At 42.3% G+C, this 6,484-nt stretch overlaps 1 long non-coding RNA gene across 1 annotated transcript; it reads left to right on the forward strand.

Annotated features, from left to right (window-relative positions):
• Positions 1 to 605: 605 nt before the first annotated feature.
• On the forward strand, positions 606 to 1,040 carry LOC131347209 (uncharacterized). The gene is made up of 3 exons (XR_009203716.1): positions 606 to 721; positions 803 to 839; positions 960 to 1,040. It is a non-coding gene; the product is annotated as an uncharacterized LOC131347209 (long non-coding RNA).
• The last annotated feature ends 5,444 nt before the right edge of the window (positions 1,041 to 6,484 follow it).

A 6,484-nucleotide genomic window follows, 5' to 3' on the forward strand; every position in this document is an offset into this window, starting at 1 on the left:
GTAACTTTTTCTGTTGTTTTGCTTAAATGCACAGTGGATGTATTTAACACACATCTTCCAGCAATGCGCTCAACAGGGAGAAATGATGCTGGGTATCAGATGTCTTTCCCCGCAAACTCCAAATTTCTATGGATTTTTCATAAAAATGACGGTCTGGATGGGGATGAGGCCAGGAGACTTTGAATGACATTTAAATTATGACCTTTTGACACAACATGTACAACAATAAAACTCTTGATAATAGCCAGCTGTGTTTCTGATACAGGGTCAATTGTGGGTTACCCTTGTGCATGTCTTGGCAAAACAGTCAATCTCAGTTATACAATTTTCAGGGTACATTTGATGTTACATGGTCAACATCGCATTTCTGTCATACTTATCCAACATTGTTTGCTGGAATGGAGACAGAGGCTCCACTGTACAGTTTAATGCTCTCTGAGCTCTTCCTGGTTACATCATTTTGCATGTGACGAGCCTCGGCCAATCAGGTGCTAGGTCACGGTGACGTGGTATGTTCCTCCAATCACAGACAAGGTCACGAGACAAAGCGCAGAACCAAAACATACAAACAGGGATGTTACCCTTTCCTGGAATTCGCTTACCGTGTTCATTTTTACTTCGATCTTTACATTTATCTCGCTCTTTACATATTCTTCGCTGTTTACAATGACTAGTAAAGGAACTGAAGAGGAAGAGGCGGCTGCACAGTCCTAAAATTGCGGTAAGTCTAACGACATAACCCATGCTTTCATTTGGCAGAACCAGTGTTTTGTAACAAAACTTTTTTACTTGTATTTTGTAGGAGGCAGTCCGTCGGCTACACAACTCTGAGGCAAACTGTAAGTGCTATGACCCAAAGCAAGGGTGAAAAGAATGAAAAGATATGGGCTAACATGCACTCTGTTGTTTCAGAAGCAAATGAACACGTTGTTTTAACTCCGTACTTTTTGCCTCCACAGATTAAGCTCATCATATAATGAGACGGTCACCTCATTTTAGTGAAGCACTGTCCATAAGCCGGGAATTGCGTGATGAAGGCCTGGAAAAAAATGACTTTGTTGGTAAGTAATTTTCACTGTGTTGTTGTTATTTAGTTGTTAGATTTAAGAAGCTTTATTGTCATTTGAACCACATCTATCTGACGCAGTACATAGTGAAATTAAACAGCGTTTCTCCAGGACCTGGTGCTATGTAAGCATACAACATAGAGTTCAAACACAAGAACAACACAAAGATAGGCCCGAAAGTTCATCCAAGCCACATTAAGTGTAAAGTGTTATTACATTTTGTTGTCACCATGCTGTGTAGTTATGTTTGGTTGGTTGTAGTTTTTAAAAAACCCATTCATATTTATTAGACCATGCATAGAAATTTCCAGTACAGTCAGCCAGAGATAGCAAATGTGGCTGCAGTTAATGAGACCTCAGCCCGGAGTCGCCAGAGGAGGAAGAGGGTAAGACAGATTAGAATGAAATTTGTTTTACTTATTTCTGTTGCATTAGTATAAACTATAATGATGTACATGTTTATGTTTATTATATGTAACAATTGTGTTTTCAGCTCTTGGAGGCGAGGCAAAGTGTACTGGCTGCGGACGAAGTGGACTTCTGGAGGGGAATCACAGCTGACAAGAAGACGGTGCCGTTGATGGAGTCTCAGGGTGGATTGTGAGGCCTCCATCAATCTGCAGCCAGGAGCTCAGCAATCTGTGTGCAAAGCTGCAGACAAGACTAGAAGCCAGTTCAGAGTATGCAGCACTGCATCACCAGCATCTACCTATGACCCCGAGGCAGCAAAAAGACATTTGATGCCAAACGTGATGCCATGAAAATAATCTCTGGCTACTTTTTGTGTATTTATATTTCATATGTCTATTTAATAAAACTCTTACATTTAATCAACATGTCTCTCCCAAATGTCTGTTTTCCTAATATTTACTATTAGCCTTTATGACACCTATATTGTTATAATATATCTTTAACAATTTTTATAGATTTATATATATATATATATATATATATATATATATATATATATATATATATGGCATGATGACTGCAGGAATGTCCACCAGAGCTGTTGCCCGTGAATTGAATGTTCATTTCTCTACCATAAGCCGTCTCCAAAGGCGTTTCAGAGAATTTGGCAGTACATCCAACCGGCCTCACAACCGCAGACCAAGTGTAACCACACCAGCCCAGGACCTCCACATCCAGCATCTTCACCTCCAAGATCGTCTGAGACCAGCCACCCGGACAGCTGCTGCAACAATCGATTTGCATAACCAAAGAATTTACAGAATTTACATAACTGTCAGAAACTGTCTCAGGGAAGCTCATCTGCATGCTCGTCGTCCTCATCGGGGTCTCGACCTGACTGCAGTTCGTTGTCATAACCAACTTGAGTGGGCAAATGCTCACATTCAATGGCGTCTGGCACTTTGGAGAGGTGTTCTCTTCACGAATGAATCCCGGTTTTCACGGTACAGGGCAGATGGCAGATGGCAGACAGCATGTATGGCGTTGTGTGAGTGAGCGGTTTGCTGATGTCAACGTTGTGGATCGAGTGGCCCATGGTGGCGGTGGGGTTATGGTATGGGCAGGCGTATGTTATGGACAACAAACACAGGTGCGTTTTATTGATGGCATTTTGAATGCACAGAGATACCGTGACGAGATCCTGAGGCCCACTGTTGTGCCATTCATCCATGACCATCACCTCATGTTGCAGCATGATAATGCACAGCCCCATGTTGATCTGTACACAATTCCTGGAAGCTGAAAACTTCCCAGTTCTTGCATGGCCAGTATACTCACTGGACATGTCACCCATTGAGCATGTTTGGGATGCTCTGGATCGGCGTATATGACAGCATGTTCCAGTTTCTGCCAATATCCAGCAACTTCGCACACCCATTGAAGAGGAGTGGACCAACATTCCACAGGCCACAATCAACAACCTGATCAACCCTATGTGAATGTGTTGCACTGTGTGAGGCATGTTGCATTTATAATTTTGTTCAGTGTATATATATAAATAACAAAAGGTAAAAGGGAGGGGTTTACTCAAAACGGTATTATAATTGCCCAGACTGACCAATAGGAACACATGTCTCAGCCAATCACAGGTGATCTTTCTGTTTTGAAAATTGTGCTTTCATCCAGTAGGTACTGTAGAACATTCAAGGTGGTTTCATTCATATTCAATTCAATTCAATTTTATTTGTATAGCGCTTTTAACAAAGAGCATTGTCTCAAAGCAGCTTTACATGAGAAACGACATAAGAAAATAACAAACATATGAACAGACAAACAGACAGACAGTCCTGGATGTTATCCCAAGTGAGCAAGCCTGAGGTGACTGAGGCGACTGTGGCAAGGAAAAACTCCCTTAGATGGTAAGAGGAAGAAACCTTGAGAGGAACCAGACTCAAAAGGGAGCCCATCCTCATTTGGGTGACAATTGTGTGATGCAGATACAGCATGTGTATAGTGTTATGTAAATCAATAAGGAGGTTGTTGACCATGGCACTGCTTGAATATCCCAATCCTCACAAGCAGAACCCAGCTGGAGCTGGTCCATCTCCGGATGCCACTGGAGCCGGCACAGTCCCTGTATGCCTCGGGATGGGTAGAAGAAGGGAAACAATGGAACAGCATTAGCGTAGCTGCTGTTCATAATATTAGCAGTACTAGTTGAATGTACATTTAATCAGATGTACTTGGGCACAAGGTTATGGGAAGTGTTAAATGTATGCCTGGCTCAAGTAAGTCTTTAGTCTACATTTAAACTGGGAAACTGTGTCTGAGCCCCGAACACTGTCAGGAAGACTATTCCAAAGTTTTGGAGCTAAATACGAAAACGCTCTACCTCCTTTTGTGGACTTTGATATTCTGGGAACTACTAGAAGTCCGGAATTTTGTGATCTTAAAGAGCGTGGTGGATTGTAACGTGTTAGGAGACTGGAGAGATAGGTGGGAGCTAAACCAATTAGAGCCTTGTATGTGAGTAGAGCTAGTTTATAGTCAATTCTAAACTTAACAGGTAGGCAGTGCAGGGATAATAATATTGGGGTTATATGATCAAATTTTCTTGATCTGGTAAGAACTCTGGTGGCTGCATTCTGGACTAACTGTAGCTTGTTTATTGAAGATGCTAATTTGCATTTCGCACCTTGTACCTCCACACACACACCTCCTTCCCTATACACCCCCTGGTATGATAATGACTGTTTCTGTCACTCGCGAATAGGAACTTCCCAGGCTGTGAATTGTTGTGATTGTCGATTAGAGAAGTCATCAGGCATTCACAGGGACGAAAATCTGCCTTTTCATGCAGTGCAGTCATGCAGATCTTTATATTCAGTCTATATTCAGCTAATGGTATCTAATCAAGTATGGCAAACATTCAGCTTATCCAGTATGTTAGTTACAGGATGTCTAGCAATTCTAGCTTCATCATTAGAAGTAATTTTAACTGTAATAAGTGTACTTTAGTTAGTACTCTGTCAGATAAGATTGCCACATTAGAGTGTGCATCCAAATGCTAGAGAGCATTAGCAATAGTGAGAGTACTGTGTGTAGGGGAAAGTCTGGATGCCTTAGGTTAGGGGCATCCAGTCTTATCCACCAAGGGCCGGTGTGGGTGCAGATTTTCATTCCAACTGAGCAGAAGCCACACCTGAGTCTACTGAAAGCCAAGATCAGTTTGAAATCAGGTGTAGCTTCTGCTTGGTTGGAATGAAAACCTGCACCCACACTGGCCTTTTTTGGTTAAGATTCGACACCCCTGCCTCAGGTGGAGTTAGTAACCCTCCAACTCCAGCATTAGAGCCCTCACAGCAGGGTGAATGAGTGATGACTCAGCGGCATAGTCACAAAGCCATGGGAGCACCACTACTCTCTGCTTCAAATGTCTAACAGGTTTACTCTCTTCAGTGAAGCACCCACTGAGAAACCTCAAAGAGCTCTGGTTATAGGAGACTCTATCTTATGACATGTGAAATTAGCTAGGCCCCTAGGGGCTCCAGCAGCACTGGGTAGGTGTATACCAGGAGCCATGGCACCAGACACAGCAGGTAATTTTAGGGTCATCAGTTCTCAAAGGTAGTTTTCCATATAGGAGCTAATGATATGATTATGATATGAATGATTTTTTGACTCTGTGGTGGCCTCAGCCATCTTCTATGGAGTGGTCTGATGGTGCAGCAGCATCTCTACTGCAGGCAGGAAGAGCCTGCACAAGCTAATCAGGAAGGCCAGCTCAGTCCTGGGGATGCCCCTGGACACAGTACAGGAGGTGGGAAAAAGGAGGATGGTAGCTAAGCTATCATCCTTGCTGGAGAATGTCTCCCACCCCCTGTATGACACAGTTACATCTCTGAGTAGCTCCTTCAGTGACGGACTGTTACATCCTAAATGTCTGAAGGAGCAATACAGAAGGTAATTTCTCCGTACTGCTATTAAACTTTACAATCAGAGCTGCTCTCAGTGAACCAGTCGCCATAATACACTTTGTAAGTACTGATTTGTTTTTTATATTGATTTTTATACTGTGTTATAACTGTGAAATAACCTGTCATCATAATACACAAAATTCTCTGCAATAACAACAGTGCAATAACACAGAACCTTGTGGAACACCAAACATAACCTTAGTAGGCATTGAGAAGTCACTATTTATCTATTCAATACAACTCAATTCAATTTATTTTGTATAGCGCCTTTTTCAATGAACATTGTCTCAAAGCAGCTTTACAAAAGAAGAAAACAGAGAAAGGGGAGGGGAAAATGAAAAATAATAATAAAAATAAAAAATAACTAATTAACTAGAAATAAGAATAAATTATTAAATTCTATAATTAGACTATTTTATCCCTAATGAGCAAGCCTGTGGCAACGGTGGCAAGGAAAAACTCCCTGGGATGGAAAGGAAGAACCCTTGAGAGGAACCAGGCTCAGACGAGAACCCATCCTCATCTGGGTGACACTAAACAGAAAATAATGTAACTGAGGCTGATTAATGTCCTTTCTACAACAGCAATCAATGACCCATGAGGAACTATTAGGTCAGTGTAGTTTCTAAGGTCATTATAAACACTAGTTCTTTGCTGTCATGGACTGACAGATGAAATGGCATATCTGTGATGGTGTGAAAGTCCCCAAGTGGCTCTGTCCATGGCTGTCTCCTGGTCCACACAGATCCATCCACAGCATCAGTGGGCACCATCAAGCGGCGAGACTCCGACCAGGGGTAGGGTAGCGGTCTCACTGGAAACTGGCAAACACTGGGAGCTCAGGAGTGGGGTGTATAGCTCAACAGAGAAGGTAGAGAGAGAAAGAGAAAGATATTAAGTTTCTGATCATGTGATGCTTAAAGACAATGTAGAATTATGTGTAAAGTGCAGGCAAGGACTCCAGCAGGACTAGCTATGACAGCATAACTAAAAGGGAGAGCCAGAAGGTCACAGATATGAAGGCTTCCC

Source organism: Hemibagrus wyckioides, linkage group LG03 (genome assembly GCF_019097595.1).
Source record: "Hemibagrus wyckioides isolate EC202008001 linkage group LG03, SWU_Hwy_1.0, whole genome shotgun sequence".
NCBI lineage: Eukaryota > Metazoa > Chordata > Actinopteri > Siluriformes > Bagridae > Hemibagrus > Hemibagrus wyckioides.